At 46.3% G+C, this 19539-nt stretch overlaps 1 protein-coding gene across 17 annotated transcripts in view; it reads left to right on the plus strand.

Annotated features, from left to right (window-relative positions):
• The window catches only part of TRERF1 (transcriptional regulating factor 1), a 195520-nt gene that overhangs the window by 113718 nt on the left and 62263 nt on the right, over positions 1–19539 (plus strand). For 16 of the 17 annotated variants that reach the window (XM_058554373.1, XM_058554379.1, XM_058554382.1 and 13 more), the window contains one exon: positions 17802–17916. The gene's annotated coding sequence lies outside the window, so the exon portion shown is untranslated. Of the gene's footprint in view, positions 1–17801; positions 17917–18082; positions 18765–19539 lie in introns of all 17 variants that reach the window. The other variant, XM_058554377.1, reaches the window with a different exon arrangement.

Consider the following 19539-nt stretch of genomic DNA (forward strand, 5'->3'; position numbering starts at 1 on the left):
GCCTTAAAAGACAAGCTTGGTGCTTACCAGATCCATCCATCCTCCCTCCCTCCCTGCCTCTCATCCTTCCGTAGATATTGAGCACCTACGAGGAGCCAGTCTTCCACCTTATGTCCCCACCTTCTCTGTCTTTGACATTGGTTCATGTCCCACCCATGTAATTTCCCTACTGCTTCAGGTAAAACCTTGATCGGAAAACCTTGGCAACGTTCCAAAAATAAAATTCCAGCTCCTGAGCCTGGCATTTGGATCCCTCCATTACCCTGCCCTAGTCTGATAACAGCCTGTTTCTCATTCCTTCTGTGACCAGACAGACCTATTTGCTGCCCGCCAACATGTCTCGCATGCTGCCTCTCTTGTCTAATTCCACTCACCCTTCAAAGGCCGACCAAGGCTCCCCGGTTATGGGAAAGCCCGGGGAGACATGTTCCTCCTGGTTTGGGGCTTGGAGGCATGAATGACTGCACTCTTCATTGGCTGCTCATCACAACACACGGTATTGCTATCTTTCTGTGTGGGTCTGTCTCACTCTCCTTTTGTCACGTTGATGGCATTCTTGCTTCATATATCTTGTCACATATCTGTGACAACATGCAGAGCCTACAGATGGAAGTCATCCATCTATATTTACTAATGAAAATCGGGGGAAATTACACATCCTTTATCACCTCTTCCTGGCAATCCCTCAGTTCTGTTGCTGAACTAGAGAAGGTCAAAATTACCAGTCTGGGGCAGATGTGTGGTGTATCTAATCTGTATTTTCACTCTCAGATGGGTAATGGAGAATGTGAGAATATGTCCTGGTATTTCTCCCTTTGCTTCCTCCTCCCAGCTCCGTTCTCTGCCTCCCGTGTCCTGGGAGGCTGGCCCTTATGGATTGCATCAACTGGGCTCCTTTATGTCACTTTGTGGGTTTCCTTGGGTTTGGCCAATAGGTGACACCAGCAGAAGATTCAAGAACAGGAGGAAAGAGAAGTTGGAGTATTAATCCCGCTGCTCCACTGGGCTCCCGTAACACCATTCCCTCCCCTTGCCCTTCATACTTAGGGGTGGTAAGGGCTTCTTGCTGCTCTTAGTCTCTGGATGCTGCACCATATATTGTTGGTTCCCTTAACTTTCCCCACACCTCTGTCACTGGTCCATTCATTAAATTATTTTCATTTAAACCCTTTTGAATGTCATCTATAGTGTCTTACTGAGAGTCAACCTTGCAGGCTTAGTTATTTAGCACAGTAATCAACCCCATGAATTGATCTGTTTCCTTTTCTTGCAAAAGGCTTTTGTTCCAGGGTGAGGGGGGCACGCATTCGGGAGGATTTATAGTCAAAATAACAGTCTCTCGGCCCCTTCTCTCCCTCACCCAGTCCCACTCTCTTGGGGCAGCCGCTTAACTCTTTCAGTTATTTTTTTTTTTCTGACATTTACCTCGGTATTTTAAAATAATGTGCTTTTATTTTACTTCTATTTTAGAAATTATCAGCTTACTTCCTGTTGTGATGGATGACGATTTAGCTCACTTATACCACCTTCTACCTCCCCTCCCCACATCCTCACAACGTAGTTGTATCGTTATTTATAGTTCCCCTATTTGGTTAGCTTTATAAGTAAGCGTCTTACTATCGTGTTTCTTGCTCATTAGCACAGTATCTCTTGATTCCCTACTCAGGAAGACGAAGATGTTAGTATCCTTACCCCAACCGCCTTCCACTTTCCCATTTCTGTCATCTCTATTTTTACTTGTACATTGATGAGGGTGATAACATTTTTATTTTGTAACTGCTGTTAAATCTTCTATGCTTTAGCTGTAGATCCTCAAGACCGAAAAATCGGCAGATAGAGTTTATGTTACTGTAAATGTATAAGGGACAAGTCGTGCATTGATAGTCCACCCTCAGACATACTTGTTTGGTTTGCCTAGTGATTTTTTAAAAAATTTCAGCCAACATTCTAAAAAAGGGAGAGTTTTCATAAACGATTTAGAGTTTGGGGTGTTGTTTTAAAAGTTGGAAGATCTGGCGCATATAGTCTGACTTCCCATATGGTAGCACTCTGCTGGAGACTGCCCGCGTTAGCACGGGCATGCCCACTCCAGCTTGTCTCAGTCCCCGCCACTCACACAGTGCATGTGTGTGCTCGAATACCTAGCCTACTCTGGTCATTTACTTCTTTGCCTGACCCTGAAGGCATTTAAATGTGTGACCCTGAGGCCTGATCTCTTATCCTCTTTGGAGCCAATATTATGAATCCTTTTTTGTTGTTGTTACAGCTTTTTATTTTATTTTATGTTTCCAGCTATTTATTTGTCATTGCCTTGCTTTTTTTTTTTTTTTTAACCATTTGCTTTTATCAAATCCTCATTTTTTTTTCCTCCCAAACTCTCCAGCCGGTGGGTATTTTATATATTCTCCCTTCCTCCCAGAGTTTTCTATTCCCCTCAAGTTTGACCCTCTTACTCCCTAGGCCTGCTACATAACTGTCATCGGGGATTTTTCTATACTATTGTGCTAGGTTAATTATGCTGCTTCCTGGGTCTCATATCTTTTCTTTAGGTCCTTTCAGTTTCTTCAGAAAAGGAAATTCCGTTTTTTTTTGCTTGGGAGAGGAGATACCTGGCTGCCCCATGAGCTACCTGTGGAGGACTCCACGACTCTGACTTCAGATTTTGCATATTCCCTCCGTTCAGCCTCACATCTGATTCCTGCCCTCCATTGCCCTGACATCTCTGAGTCATGAGCCTCTTGGCCATTCTGCCAGGCTGATGGACCCCCACAGGCTTCCTGTGCCTGCATCATCAGTTTCTAATCCTCCATAGTCGGTCTCTTTTCTACAAAGTTGTCCCAATCTCTTTCCCAGTAGCCCTCATCTGTTGCCTTTGTTGTTTGAAATTATCTTTAAAAAAAAAAAAAAATTCTTTTACTCTCATCTTGATGATAATGTGTCCAGCTGGAGAAGATATAAATGAATGTGGTTAATTTGTTGTCCATCTTTAATAGGTTGTTCTCATGAACTGGTCTCAGCCTTTCTTGGGTCTGTTTAAAATTTTAGCCTGTATCATTTCAAGAGCTAACAGGCTAACTCTCCCCCATCTAAAGTAGGGGCTTTTATTCCTAAATTTAGCTCCTTTAGGATTTAGGAGAGATTCCTCGTTTATAATATTACATGCCTATCCGATCCATACTTTTTTAAAAAATGATCAAATTTGGATCTTCTATTAACATTATTAAGGTAATGTTAGCTGCCAGAATCTTCTCCCAATTTTCAGGGGTTTAACATGATAGAAGTCATTTCTTGCTCTCATAACAATCACATGCAGGTGTTCTGGTGTGCCTGGCTTTCCTCTATAAGGTAATTCGGGGACCCAGACACCTTCCATCTTGTGATTCTTCTACACCCGAGAGGATACATTCTAAACAGGGGCAATATCACACTCAAGAGGGCAAAAATTAGTTCTTGGGGGCCAAAAAAATTTTACATTTTTATGCATTAATCACAGATATACATATGGTGCATAAATAGATGTACAGTATATCTGTGGTATTAAAATTACATGGAGGAAGGCGACTAGGAAACAAATGTCTAAAAAGGCTCCTTACAGGGGCAATAATGATGAAAAAAGGTTGAGAAACACTATTGCAGGGCCTAGGAGCACCCTGTGTTCAGGTGGAAGGACAAAAGATGGTGAAAGCTCACCCACTTCTTAACCATCCTGGCCCCAAAATGGCACACATCCCTTGGTCCACATTTCATTGGTGAGAACTAGTCACAGGGTCCCGCCTTGCTGCAGGAGGAGCCGGGAAATGTAGTTCCTGGCTGGGCAGCTGCTTCTCAGTGACAACTCTCAGCTAAATAAGGGGGAGCATGGATTTTGGAGGGTGGTTGGCCTCCAAACACAGTGGTCAGCAAACTTTGTCTTAAGGGGCCAAGTAGTAAATATTATAGGCTTGCAGGCCGTATGGTCTCTGTCACAACACCTCACCTCTGCTCATTGTGGCTGAAGGCAGCCATAGACAATATTTAAGTGAATAGCTGTGGCTGTGTTCCAGTAGAGCTCTAGTCACATAAACAGGTGGCTGCTGGCCTGCAGGCTGTGGTTGACCACCCCTGCATATCCCTACACCTGATGACCATTCCGGAGCTTTGCCATTGTCCACATTTCCTCAGCTTCTCAGGACCTAACCCACATTGTCTCCATTCCCAGTCCTAAATAGGACCTGGAGCTTCCCCTCAACTGAATGAGGAGGGTGAGTTCCTGGTTTTTCTGTGAGAAGAGTGGCATGGGATATGACCCACAACCAATGAAGTGTAGAGGTCCCAGGGCTGGAGGAAGGGAATACATCTTGCATGTGACAGTGTAATATGAAGCCAGCCCCACATCTAATCCCCACAGCCACCTGACGTGGTAGGAGGCAGAGTACCCGGCACACTGTAGTAAGTGCTCAGAAAATGGTGACAACTCCTATATTCAGTGCTTGGGGGGGTCACTTAAAAGTACCTACATTGGGTGAAATAAGTCTTTGGAGGATATGGGCCTCTGCTTCTCATAACACTAGGGAATATACCGTAATTTTCAATAGATTATTATTCAGTGGTTAAAGCTAATATCTACAGAGAGCTTTTAATAACATGACAAAACGCTCACATTAGAAACAAGATACAAAATTATATATATAATATGATCTTAATCATAATGTCTTAAAGTTTAGCAAAAAAAAGAAAAGGGAAAGAAAAATTCTTACAAAGTGATGAGATTATGAATGGTTTTTCTTTTTATTTTGTATATGTTTGCTACAATTTTTACAGTGAACATGTGTTATAGGTGGAGAAGAATAAATGATATTTTAAAAAACTATAGAGGAAGGGAGCTGGTGCTGAGTGAGACTGTTAATGAGGGTGTCTACCTACTTGTGTACACACAGACATGGACCTGAGAATGCCCAGAAATTCTGTTGAAACAAAGTCACTATGAGATGGCCCCTCCCTCCCACCTTCCCCCAAATTAGATAGGCTTCTTTACATAGTGATCATGGAAGGGGTCTGGCCTCCTTCTACACTGAAAAATTTTTCTCATTTCTAAGTGATGAGAACCTCATCTAGATTCTCTTTCCACTGAGGTGGGACCAGTTTCTCTGGATGAATCATTGAGATTATCAGTGGGGTGAGGAGGAGGGGCATGTTTGGGGTTAACTGCATGTCAGTCATTGATCATCTCGGCCACTTCCCTGGACCTGTGGACTTATTTGACTTTGGGGGAGAAATGAAATAGCTTGTGAACTAAAATACTTTCTCTGTTGACCGATAGCCAACTGGCCTGACTTCCAGGTGCCCTCACCCCTAGTGGAACAGAGAACAACCCATTCTGGAGGAGTAACCAAATTCCAGATCATACTGAAACACTCCTTATTTTCTGGGCCCCTCTTGGTTCCTCATTTGCATCTTCTAGGTATCGTGTGGTTGGGTTTGGTGGTCCTCCCCCCATGTCACACCCACCTGAGTCTCTTCTCTTCAGCCCATGGCTGTTTCTCCTGGTAATTTCATTCCTGAGTCCTGGGCTGTCTATACACTGGCCTCAACCTGTGCCCTCCACGCTCGTGAGACCTGTAGCATTCTCCAGCCCTTTGCCCCTCCACTATGACAGAGTGGCTCCTCTACCCTCACCCAGGGTCCTGCCTTCACTCTTCAGGGACATCAACTTCTTGAAAAGAGCTCTGAATGGCACCTGTCTGCTTGCAGTTAGCCTCCATGGCCTCCCTGCATCCGACCTCCTTTGTCTCTGATCCAGGAGCTCTCTCTTAGCTCCAGATCAGGCTGGAGTAACTTTATCACAGCTTCTTTGCCTCCACCCTGGCTCCTGTGTTCTGAGAGCTGATCCTGGCCCCCTTCTCTTTCATCTCTACACACATACCCTGGACCCAGGTGTGATGGATGCACCTTGTGTGAGGATCACACTTTGCCAGGTATAAGATATTAGTTAGTCCTCAGTTTGTGCTTCTGTGTACACACAGACTTCTTATCATGCCTTGCAAGGCCCTACACCAGGGTTTCTCAGCCTCGGCACTATTGACATTTGGGGCCATGTAAGTGTGTGTTGAGAGGGGCTGTCTGTGCATTCCAAAATGTTTGCAGCATCCCTGGCCTCTACCCACCAGATGCCAATAGCACTTCTCAACTTGTGACAACCAAATATGTCTCCAGACATTGTCACATGTCCTCTGGAAGGCAAAATTGCTCCAGGTTGAGAACCATTACCCTACATGATGGGAACCCCCCTGTCACCATGGGAACCTCCTCTGCCTCTGTCACACCCCCCGTGCACCTGCCATGTGCACGCTCATCCCTGCTTTGGGGACATTGCTTTTGCTGTCCCCATTGCTTTGAATGTTCTCTTCTCAGATCTTCCCACCTTGGTCATCCAGCTCTCAGCTCAGCTGTCACCTCCTTACCAAGGCCTTTCCTAAGTGCCCATGTGAACAACCCAGTTGCTCCATGATATTTATATTTTTCTGTCTTATTCGTTTTCAAATCATTCTTAGAATTCCTCTGACCTCATTTCCTCCTACTTTCCTCCTCATTCTCCCTATTCCAACCACACCATCCTTCTCCTAGTTCCTCAGTCACATCAGGCATGGGCCCACCTCAGGGCCTTTGCTGTTGCTGTTCCCTCTGCCTGGAATGCCCTTTCCCCACATCTACCCATGGTCGCTCACCTCCTTCAGGTCTTTTTTCAGATGTCACCTTTTCAGAGAGGCCTTTTTTGACTACTTCCCATTTCATGCTCTATTTTTCCCCATAGCATCTGTAACCATCCAACATACTGTGTATTTTAATTATTTACTTTATTTTCTGTTTCCCCCTATTAAAATGAAAGCCCCTTGAGGGCTGGGAGTTTGTCTTCTTTGCTCACCATTGTGTCCCATCACTCAGAACAATGCCTAGCACATAACAGACACGCAGCAAACACTTTTTGGATGCATGAGCTTAATTTTGCAAGGCTCGTTAGGGTCTCTGCCCTGACATCACTGTGGACATTTGAAAGCCTTGGGTGAGCTTGGATTCTTGTTGTGAGCCAGAGACATATGTTGATGAAGACTCTGCAGTCCGAGTAGAATCATACTCTAAAGCATTTTCTTGTGTAAATAGGGGTTTTGACAAAGCACAACGTGATGAATTTGCTGGTAGTTCTTCTTTGCCTGGCATTAGGCAGAGTTCTGACTTTAGCTGTGACTTATATTTACCAGGCCTTGGTTGAGGTTTTTATTTCCTAACATGTCCATGCACTTGTCTAAAAGTAGTTATTAGTTTGTTCTTAATTATAAGCCACAAGAGGTCGGGACCACCACTGTGATGGCTGCCTGTAAAGAGCTGTGTTTAATAAGTATTAAATAAAAGCTTTATGGTCACAACTCTGCCTGTCCCCTACCACCCAGGATCCTTTATTTCTCCCTGCTCCCTACTCCCCTCTTGTTCCTTTGCGTTTCCTCTTACTGGGCTCTCTTCCTTGTCTCAAAATCCCTATCCTTACCTCCGTGACCCTTAAAGACCACATCTTCCAGAAAGCTGAGTGGAAGTGAGTCAGCGTCGCCTCCCGTCTTGGAGCCCAGGAAGCCCTGAGTATGACCAGGCGAGTTCCCAAGGCCACAGCCCGGATAGCCAAACATTTTCAAATGCAAGGTCTTCCAAGGAAGCCCCACCACATGCACCACCAGGAATCTGGCCAGCCCTGCCGGCCTCCCCTGTAGATTCAGGGTCATGGTGCCACAGATCCCACCCGTGGTGCTCACAGAGGCTCTTGGGGCTTCAAGGGAATTCCCTATATGCGGGCAGACGTCCAGGAGAGGGCACAGCCTGAGTCCCTCGAGTCCTGACAGGGGTTACCGGGAAGGCCCAGCTTTGGAGGGGGCAGTGGGAGAGGGGTGGGTGGGAGAGTCAGAAGGTTGCAAAGAAGACCCTCTCTCCAGCTTATGTAACCACTCCAAGGAGAGAGAGAGCGACGGGGCTCGGCAAGTGAGTTCCTGGCTGCTTGTCATGTGCAGAAAACTGATGTGAACGACACTTTCCTCCTCTGCTTCCTGCCCTGCTTTTTTGTTCTTTGTGTCATGAATAATGTGAATGCAGGAGCCTCATACTTGGAGTTATTTTTACAATGTCTTCTCTCTGCTTCAAATGACTCAGAGCTGGGCCTTTCTCTTGAAGACGTTCCTTGGGAAGGGCTGGGAGATGCTGCGCCCTAAGGGAGCTGGGGGTCAGGAGTGGGTGTCCTGGCCCCTGACCTGTCTGGTCTTCTTTGTCTCTTGGAGCCTTGTCCACGGGAGGAAGTAGGGGCTGGAAGGAGGGCCTTACTGAGGGCAGACACTTCCCCGGTTTCCCTGTGCCCAGCCAGCCTTGCCTTTTTCTCCCCATCCTTTTCCACTAAGAATCGACTAGGCCTGCCTGCCAGTCTGGAGAGAGCAGAGGGCACTACCTCCAAGGTTGACTCCACAGGCTACTGACAAGGGGAGCTGCAGGCCCCAGAAGGCTGGTGGCTCTTGTCTAAAGGCATGAAAACAATCAAGAGAAAAGGAGAATTAGAGGAACCTGTTTTCATGCCTCCTGCCACTCCCACTGCCTGTATGTTCTTGGGGAGAAGGGGCTACATCTTACCCTCTGTTTCTTCCAAACATCACGCCCTGCATAAGACCCAGTGCATATGGTTGAATAAATGAATTAATGAAAAGGAAGCCCCTTTCCATGTGTAAAGCTGAACTACTTGGACATGAGTACCCCATGCCTATGGAGGGTGCTGGGTTCTGCATCTGCTCCAGAAGATGTGCGTGCCCAGACTTCGGCATATGGGCCGGAAGTTGTCATCGCTCTCAGCACAGACCCTCCTAACTGCTCTAAGAGGCAGGGGTGTTGTTTCCATGGGTGGCATGCCCAGTGTTGTGCAGTTAGTGAGAGGCACAGCTGGATTATTCCGCCCTAAATCTCCATGGCTATTTCTCTAACCCTGTGTTGCCCTGAAACCTCAGAAACCCAGAAGTAGATGCTCCCCTGCTTTTGGAAAAGACTCCACACCTCCTTCATTCACAGATGCAGTGCCATCCTTCCAGGAGAACCGGTCCTTTCCCTTCTGTTCTGTCTATAGTGGAATATCTGGGTCTCATCCATCTGCTGCCCAACATCCCTGGGAAGAATTAGGATGGGAAGGCTCTTCTTAGACTCCTCTTCTCTGATGGCTTTGGAGAAAGGGGGACGATTGGGGAATACTCCCTTTTTCCTCCTGCGAATCTGCCCAGCCCCCAACTCCCTTTCTTGCTGTCTTCTGCCAGATCCCGCAGTCCCCAACGTAAAACCAGGGTGGATGGAAAGGGTTCAGGTTGATCGTTTGGAACTTATAATGCATTTTCCCATAGAAGTAGCTTGAGCATGATGCTTGGTCTACCCATGATAGATCTAAGACTATTAATACCATTGGCCAACTAGAAAGCTAGTATTAATGATTTAATTAATTAATTAATAATAAGCCATTACCATCTCTTGCCTGGAAGATAGCAGCCCCGTAACTGGTCTGGCCTTTTCTGCTCTTGTCCGCCTACAGGTTGTTCTCTATGTGAAAAGTTAATCAAGCCCCATCTCTCCTCTGCTCAGAGCCCTCTGGTGGGTTCCTATCCCTGCTAGCTGGCCCCTGCCTGCCTCGCTGACCTCACCCGCCAGCGCTCTCCCACTCCACCAAGCTCGTCTTGCTGAAGGACTCAGCAACCACTGTTCCCTCTGCCTGGAACTCTCTTTCCTCCTTGAATTACCCGGTTCAGTCTCAGCTCATTCAGGTCTCTGCCAGACATCACCTCTTCAAGTGACCTTCCCTGGACACTCAGATACCGCTCTTCCCTTACACCTCTGTTCCCTTACCCGGGTTTAAGAACTGAGTTTTAAAGTTTATTTCACGATAATTAATTTCAATTTCAATAGCCACTTGTGGCTAGTGGCTACCATATCGCACAGCACGGCTCTAGAGAGACTAGTGCTACTCACATTTGACACAAGTCATCTGGGGATAGCAGAGCCTGAGTCGGCAAGGCTGGGGGGAGGACCAGGAGTCTGCCTTTCTAGTCAATTCCCTGGGCTACTGAGGACCACGCTTTGAGTAAGACGATCTAAGTCTCTAACATAAAGAGCATTTTGCACCTATAAACACAAAAATGACCTTTCTGCCACCTGGAGTAGCTTGTTAAAGGAGACAGTTGTGTAGTGTAGGGTGATGGGGAAAACATGGTCTGTGGAGTCAGATGGTTGTTGGTTTGAACCCACTGTTGTTCAGCTGTGTGCCCTGGGCGACTTACTTAACCTCTCTGAGCCTCCGTCTCCTCATCTATAAAATAGAACAGCGATCGTTCTTGCCTTGCGGTGTGGTTCTGAGATGCTATGTTTGAAAGCACCAAGCCCAGTGCCGGGCCCATGCTTGGCTCTCAAGGAAGAGCCGCAGTTGCTACCGAGCCATCTGGAGTAACGGCGTCGTTGACACAAATCAGCCTTGACATTTAGGCCGAGCCGGGGACCCGGTGTCAGAGTCACCCAGATGTTCTTTCAAACAGCAGGTCCCTGGGCCCAGCCCAGACCTACTGAGTCAGAGTCTCTCATGGTGGGGCCCAGGAAGCTTCACGTTTGTTTGTTTGTTTGTTTGTAAATTGAGGTAAAACTCACATAACATAAAATTAACCACCAACCATTTTAAGGTGTAGAGGTCGGCAGCATTTAGTGCGTTCACAGTGTTGTGCAACCATCACCTCGTCTAGTTCCAGGGCGTTTTCACCCCCCCAAAAGGAAACCCCGTGCCCATTATGCAGCCACTCCCCATTCTCCCCTCCCCCCAGCCCATGGCAACCACTGATCTGCTTTCTGTCTAGAGACTTACCTATTCTGGGTGTTTCAGTTAAAAGGAATCGTATGATATGTGACCTTTTGTGTCTGACTCTTTTCCCTTCACATAAGCGGGTCATCATGTTATAGCATGTCAGTACTTCATTCCTTTCTGTGGCCAAATAATAGTCCGTTGTATAGATAGACCACATTTGTTTATCTGTTCATCAGTTGATGGACACATGGGTGGTTTCCACCTTTGTGATTATCGTGAATACAGTTGCTGTGAATATTTGTGAACAAGTCTGCGTTCGAGTACCTGTTTTCAGTTCTTCTGGGTATATACCCAGGAGTAGAATTACTGGGTCATATGGGAACTCTGTGTTTAAGGTTTTGAGGAACTGCCGCACGGTTTTCCAAAGAAGCTGCACCATTTTCCCTTTCTACTATCCATGCATAGGGTTCCAGTTTCTCCACGTCCTCACCAACGCTTGTTATTTTTTTTCATTGTTATGGCCAACCTAGCCGGTGCGAAGGGAAGCTTCATTCTTAAGTGCCCCGCGTGTCCCTATGGATTCTAAAGTTGGGGAACCGCTGCATTAAGGAGAGCTCGCCCTGCAGTGGGTTAAGTGACAGTCTGTTTCTCATAGGGTCCTGGGACTCGGTTGAATGGTGCTTTTGTTGGGCTGGTGAAGGGAATTGGAGTTGCTACTTCGTGTGTGTTTAAGAGGTTGGATTTTTTTCACACACCTTACTGTCTTAGTCCGTTTGGGCTCCTATAACAAAATACCCCAGACCAAGTGGCTTATAAACAGAAATTTATTTCTCACAGTTCTGGAGGCTGGAAGTCCAAGATCAGAGTGCCAGCATGGTCACGTTCTAGGGAGGGTCCTCTTCCTAGTTTATAGCTGGCACCTTCTCTTGTCCTCACACAGTGGAAGGAGCAAAGGAGCTCTCTGGGGTCTCTTTTATAAGGGCACTAATCCCACTTATGAGGGTTCCACCCTTATGACCTAATGACCTTTCCAAGCTACCACCTCCTATTACCATCACCTTCGGGGTGATGGATTTCAGCTATGAGTTTTTGGGGGAACACAAGCATTCGGGCCATAGCTCTTACTCCCTTCCTTTAGTAAGGGTAACTGAGTGGGCAGGGACAGCTTGCTCTCCGCTTGCCCTGGAAAGGCCAGATCAGCGCAGGTGACGTGCCTCCGTGAGTGAGCTCCCCCGCCCCAGTGCCCCATGGGCGAGTTTCTACAAAGCACCTCTACCTGCGGCTCAGGGCTGGCCTGGAGGGCCTGTCACAGCACTAATTGGCTTTGAACTCTCCTGTTTTAATAAAATTTAATGTGAAGTTTCGCATTCTACTGCATAGTATAGCTGGGCCTGATTTAATAAAAAAAAAGTTAAGGGATTTCACCCCAAATATTTAGGTGTATTTCAGGAACGCATCAGGTTAATCCTGAGGCTCTGAGGATAAGGTGGTAAACCAGGGTTAGTGGGCAGAGGAGTGTTGGGGAGGGGGCTCCATGGGGAGCCCTGAGTGAAAGGAATAGTATTCTTCTCGAACAATGAGGACTTTGTTTTTCTCTTCCGGAATTTCCTCAAATTTAATCTCGAGGGTGGAAAACAACATTTAAAGGATACATTGTATACACAAGCAAAGGGAGCAAGGTCCTACTGTAACTCCCCGGGCGACTTCAAGATTGCTCTGGGACGTAAGCCCAGCACCCATGGCCTCTGTACGTCAGCGCTTCTCAGCCTTGGCCACATATTACAACCACCTGGCAGGCTTTAAATACTTATTTAATAGGTTTGTGGTGGAACCCAGACAGCTGTGTTTTTTAAAGCTCCCCAGGTGGTTTTGATGTGCAATCAGGACTGAGAACTGCAGTGCTAGCCCATGAGACATAATGATGAAAAAAGCAGACATTGCCCAGGCCCTAGAAGGGCTTATAGTCTGGGGAGACCAACTCGTTAATCACATAATTAATTAATTGCAACTGTGATAAGTGCTGCTGCACACATAAATTTCTAGGGGGTCAGAGAAGTCTCACTGAAGCTATAACCTGAAAGCTAACTAGACATTAATGAGTGGGGAGCTAGGAGAAAAGCATCCTAGTCAGAGGGACCAACATGTGCAAAGGTCCTGGGGTAGGAAGAGCTTGGTGTGTATGAAGACCTGAAAGACAAGCTGGCTGGAGCTATGAGCAAGGGAGTGGGAGGCCTAAGGAGGTTGGAGAGTGGATGGTGGCATGCCAGCTGGGTCCATCTGATACGCTCTCAATGTTTGAGCTGCTCTGATATTGATGTGAATGGCCCAGCATCTGTGTTCTGGAATAACCAGGTGCATGAAGGCCTGATTAAGTGGTCTGCCTATAACTAATAATGGTCTGGGCAGGAACCCCCTCCTCCAGTGCGTGAAAATTATTCTTTTCTCAACTTCTGTGGGGGTGGGAATGAGGCACCAAAAGAAGAGGAGAGATGTTTGGAGAGGGAATGGAAGTTTCTCCACATCTAAGAAGCTTCTGAAACTCCCCTAGCTGTTGGGGGATGTGTCTCACTTGGAGATTAGCTCTTCTTCCTTGGCACCCTGATCCCTACATAGGAGAACTCACTTGGCAGAGCGGTTGGCCCCCAAGTGACTGGAGTCTGAGATTTCTCGGTGCATTGATTACTCTCCGCACTCTTTCTTAAATGTTCTGAGGTTAAATCTACAGATTTAATATTTCTTCCTCCTCATTTTCCTTCTCCTCCCCCTTCCTCCTTTTCCTTCTTTTTAAAATCTGTGCCAATTTCTCATTTATGGTGGGCGGCACGGAGGGAATTCTTCACACTCCATTTGGTCCTGCTTCCCGTTTCAGAAGCTCCATGGCGTATATCCTGTGTCCCTCCCCTCCCCTGGCTGAACCTCCCCACGTCTGGGTGGGATATGAGCTGTTCTTTTCATTTCAACTGCCTTGCGACTGAGAAGAACCCTTCCTCTTTGGTTTGAGCCTCTCGATACCCACTTACAGTGTTCGTTTCTATATATTAATTATTTCCCTCCCCGAGACTCTTAAATCTTCATTCCCCCCTTAACTCTAACAGCAGTGTGGAGTGTAAGGCAGCATTTGTCACTGCTAGTGCGCAGAAGGGAAACTGAGACCCAGACAGCAGTGTGGGGCGGTGGGAAGATTCTGGCCTTGCCTAGTGGCTTACTGGCTGTGAGTCCTTGGAAAGTCACACAGCCTTCCAGGGCTGTGTCCTGCCTGGCCGTTTGGGAAAGAGATAAGTAAGATTTCCATCTCCGTAAGGCGGTGTGGTAATGGAGTAAAGAGGAAGGGCTCCCGAGCTTCACGGCTCAGTTTTGTGGTCTTGGACAAGTCAGCAGGCCTCAGTTTCCTCATTTGTAAAAAGGTCTAGAAAGGCTCAGTCTAGAAGGGCCCAGCACCGTGCCCAGCCTGTATTAGCCCTTCAGGATGTGGTAGTTGTTCCGTCTCCTCTACCATCGGGGATTCGGCTGTTTGTCCAAGAGAACCACAGTCATTAGTGGTGGAGCTAGAACTAGCACTCAAGTCTGCTGGCTGCAGGCCCAGAGCTCCTGGTGGAACTATCTGTAAGCACTGGGGTGGCACGTGGATCCCTCTGGGGAGGCTGAGCCTGGGGCTGATGGGGTGTGACCCAGTGAGGGTCTACCCTGGTGTGGAGTGGGACTTCCAGTTGGGAGCTCGCAGCGTAGTGGCTGGGGACCCTTGAGGACACTCACCAAGAAATGGTGAGCCATCAGGACCACTGGTCAGTGATGCCCGACCCCTGCGCTCTTGCAAATCTGCCCTGCAGCCCCAGTCCTGGCTGGGAAATCGGTTCATGGATTCCTGTTGATTCTCCAGTTGAGTGAGGGGCATGGCTGTCCCCACCTCACCGGTATGTGGTAGTAGCCGTGCTGCTGCTTATCTGGGGCCTGGTGGGAGCCAGCAAATGTGCTCAGTGTGGGACCTGCATTCTTGCTGATCTTCCTGAGATCCCTGCCAGGGGGCACAGCTAACCCTGTTTACAGAAGAACAAGGCCAAATGGCCAGGGAGGGGCGGGGCCCGATGTGAGCCCAGGTCTACTTGGCCCCAAAGCTCGTGTTCTGTGCCTGAAACTGTATGACCTTCCATAAAGTAACATCCGCCATGAGGCTTTTCCAGCCATAATTTCATTAATAGAATGCTCGTCCACATCCCCAAACCCACACTCACCGTCAGTCTTATGTCAGCGTTGACCAACTAATTTTTACCACTGGCCAGATTGGATTTAGCCAAGTGACCGCTGTTGAAAAGAAAATAGGTAAGAGTCCTAAAACTTGTTATAAAATGGGAGGGAGGGCAAGGTGGCCCCTATTCTGGATGCCTCATGCCAGCTTAGGATGAGGGAGAATCCAGCAGATAGGCACCTTATTTTCCTGGCTTGCCCTAGGTAACTTCTTGGGTACTTTTTGAAAAACCTGTGCATCTGTAATGGTTGCCCTGAATACCACAGTGATTGAAGCTTGGTGTGAGGTTGACAACTGACTTGATCCTCATTAAGAGCCTCCTCTCATAGCGAGAACGTGCCGTGCTCCTTCTCATCACGGGACCTCTGCACAGACTATTCATTGTGCTGGCAACACCTTTTCTATCTTTCCCCTCCTGCCTTCCCTATTTGCTTCACTAATTTATTCTTAGGGCTCAGATTAAAGACTAATTCCTTAGGAAAGCACCACTGACCCTTCTCCATGCTGGATCCACCCCCTGTCAGATGCTATTATGGCGGTAGCCATACTTCTTTAGAGCACGTCACTATTATAGTTATTTCTAATTTGTTATTGTTGGCTCCCCCCACTAGACTATAAGCTCCGTGAGGAAGGCAAGGACCACATTGGTCTCAACTGTTGTGTGCCCAGTGCCTCGCACTTGCCTGGTCCATATTGGCACTCAGTCAACACTGGATGGACAAATGGATGGTTGGACAGATGGATTGAGCTAGCTAACTTCATTCCCTTTCCTTTAACTGCAGCCGATATACTCTTCTTAGCAGGGAAGGAGAATTGTAATGACCTGTTTATATGTCTCTTTTGGGCCTCTTGAGGAAGACGCCATCATGAGAACCCTAGAATCTAGCCCAGCACCTGACATGTAGTAGATGACCAATCAAAGTTGAGTATGTGGTTGTCTAAGCTTAACTCTTGCCCGTGAGACAACTGGTTCCAAGGACTCGTGCTGCTGCAGGGAGCTTGGAGAGATACTTTCCCATGTGGAGAGTAAGGATGGCAATATTTATTCATGAAAACGGAGGGAACTACGTTCCTGCCTCCCACCCCATGCCGTGGTTTGGCTTCTCGATAAGATCTGCTATTTAGGTTGCCAGTTACTGTATTGACTTATTTGTACATAAATAGTTATTCCCATAACCTTCTCTTCGCCAACATTCAGAGATAATGATATACAATCTTTGTAACATCACAGACATGGCTTCAAAAGCATTCTGTTGCTATAGGAATGTTTATGATGTGCTTATCGCTAGAATTTCATGAGCAACAAACTCCCAAATTGTAGATGATTTAGCATTCGAAGGAAGGAATGAAAGTGTATGTGTGTTTGCATTAAAAAAAAAAGACTTTGAAAGGGAAGTTTTTCTTCAACAGAGTTATCTTCTTCTAAAGTTTAAAATAGGAACTACTTAAAAGCTGAGAGTTTAGAGGAATGAGCACTTTCTGTTAAACATTCAAATGGGTGAAAATGACTTGTAATCTCTCCCTCAAGTATTAAGGCAATAGGCATTTAAAGGCTTTTTTTGGAGCTGGCTGTCACAGACAAAGGATTTCTCAATTTAAAAAAAAAAAATGACTTTTATAGCATTAAATAGTAGGAATGAACACCAGCAGCCCTCATGACATTTTGAAAATGATTTATTTTCTGAAATATCCCAGTCCGTTTTCATAGGTGACACTTTGTTCTTCCCATTCAGGGTGGTAGCTTCACCTGCGGTTGCCATAGTGGGTGTGGAAGTTCGGGATGGAGCAGGACAGGGCTCCAGGCACAAATTTGGACCAGGTTGCATGAGCCTCATTCTGTTACCTGAACCAGCAAGTTGGTGCCACCACTTCTGTCCAGACACCCCGAAGCCACACTTTCCCAAAGTCCCTGCTGTTGCTCTCTCCTTCCTGGACAGACACTCTCTGAACTCTAGTCCAGAGGGCGAATTTGGTGTCATTTTTATTTCTAGCCACCCTCTCTGAACCAAGAGATCGGCTAGACATCTTAGGGAAGTTGCACTCTGTATAAACTTTACTCAGTGTGGTTGGTGGAATGGTGCTGGTCTGCAAACTGCTTACCGGCGGTCCACAAGATAAGTACAGAAATGGAGAGTAAGCACTTAGAAACTTTCTTACCAATTTGACAGAGTCATCTATGAATCAAATAATGAAAAAATAGGCTTGCCCTTTGTGTACATATTTTTTCATTTCATTTTTCTAGCAGTTCATTTTTGTTATATTTTATAAAAGTATTCATCTGTGATGGATTGGAAATTGAAACAAAAACAGAGACAACTGGTTCTTCATCACAGATAGTTTGAGCAGCCCTGGCTGTGTAGCCGTGTAAGCTGCCTTTGCACCCCTGTGGGACAGGTAGGTTGTTGAGTGAATTTTGGGAAACCACAGCACTTACCCAATTATACTGTAATGAAACACGTGTTCATCTCTCTCTCTCGTTAGACTGTTTCTTGAGAGCAGCGACTGCGTCTAATTCATCTTTGTGGCCTCATTCCTAAGAGCCCTGCCTGGCACATTGTAGGGCGTGGGAAACATTTGTCCCATGCATGCCTGCCTGCGCCCCAATGACATGAGAGTGGGTGAGGCCAGCCTCGGGAACTCCTGGGGCTTCTGGATAGTGTCCTCTGCAGGCTGGTGATGGAGAGCTAGAGGCGAACGATGAAGTGACCCTTCCTTCTCTTTTTCCCACAGAACCAGGTCTCCTCTTCCCACCTGCCCAGCAGCATGAGAGCAGCATGACTGGCCAGCCGCAGGAGAAGCCCCCAGAGCCAGGCCCCCAACTCGACCATCTGCTGCGGAGGTCAAGGTGAGCTTGCTTTCCTTCTCCTGGAAGGTTTAGGAATTTTTATTTTAACTAATTCTATATGCTTTTTTAATCTCTCATCACGTGCTGGAAAAATGGGGTTTACTGGGGCATGGGTAGACTTGGAAAGTGCATGTCTGCTTAAGGAGGCCAAATGTACTCCTTTCAGTTCGTGGAGAGGCTGATGGTGGAGCAGGGAGGACACTGAATTGAGTTTCTGAGGACTGAAGCTCTTGTTATTCCTCCAGCACCTCCTGAATCTTGGGACCTTTCAGGGATTGAGTATCCAGGGAATTGGGGGTAAAGGAATCTCTGGAATAGGATGGAATTTGAAGGATGGTCAGTCCATGGTCTGGGACTCCCAGGACATCCCGGACAGAGACTCCTGTCCCATACGGGGTGGTAAGGGGCCTTAGAGGATCAGCCAGGCCAATTCCCAGCCAACGCTGAACAGTGAATTGTTAGAAAATTCTTCCTAATCTTGGGACAAATTCTGCCTCTTTGTAAGTTCTGTCTGCTCTTCTCTGCTCTGCCATTTGGAACCATCAAGACTGGGTTGTCAAAGACTCTTCAACATGACTCTCTCTTCGGATTTGAAGGTGGCCGTCATGACTCTGCTTTTGTTTTTTGTGTAAATTATCCCTCCATGTTGGAAAGGACTTCATTACATCCATTACAGCCCTGCCAGTTGCTCACTCAACCTGTGCCATCCGCAACAGAGAATCCCTCCTTCACCGCTCATTCTTCAGTGCATATGAAGAGCCTCCTTCGTGACAGTCACCGTGCTAGACTCTGGAGATACGTCAGTGATCAAGAAAGATGGGGTCTCTGTCTTTTTTAAGACAAGATAGGTTTGGATCTTGAGAGAGAGTTTGAAATAAGCATTGAACCACTTCTGTGTGCTCTCTTTTTATATTTTATCTCTTTTCAACTTTTTTCTTATTTGTTCCATGAGTGCTTGAAAAAATGTGTTTTCTCTAATTATTGGATATAGTTTTCTATATAAGATCATTGAAATGAGTTAGTTCGTTGTGCTGTTCAAATCATCTATAATGTGTCCTTTTCTGTTTTTGTCTAATTAATCTATCAATTATTGAGAGAAGTGTGTTAAAAAATCTCCCACTGGATTTGTCCATTTCTCCTTGTAGTGCTGAAATTTTTGCTTTATGTATTTTAAGGCAATGCTATTTGGTGCATAGATGTTTAGAACAGGTATATCTTATTGATGACTTGAGATTCATTTCTACCATCTTTATATACTTTGAATTTTTTTCTACTCTTTCTTTTTTGGTTGAAGTGTTGTTTTTCTCCCTCATTCCATTTTCCATCTTCTTATTTGGAAGTTATATGCTTCATATCTATTCTTTCAGTAGTTACCCCAGTGATTTTAACAGGCATACTTAACAAAGTCTAAAAGTAATCAGTCTCTTTACCTTCCTCCCAGACAATACAAGAACCCTAAACTGGTTTAATTCTAACCACTGCCTCTCCTAATTTATATACAATTTTCCTCTGTTTTCATTCTATCCTGTTTTTTCCCCACGTTAGACGTCATTGTTTTATACAGTAAGTATGTGTACAGATTTACCCACAGACTTATCAATATCTTTTTTCACCATTCTTTCA

This window comes from Diceros bicornis, chromosome 14 (genome assembly GCF_020826845.1).
Source record: "Diceros bicornis minor isolate mBicDic1 chromosome 14, mDicBic1.mat.cur, whole genome shotgun sequence".
Taxonomy (NCBI): Eukaryota; Metazoa; Chordata; class Mammalia; order Perissodactyla; family Rhinocerotidae; genus Diceros; species Diceros bicornis.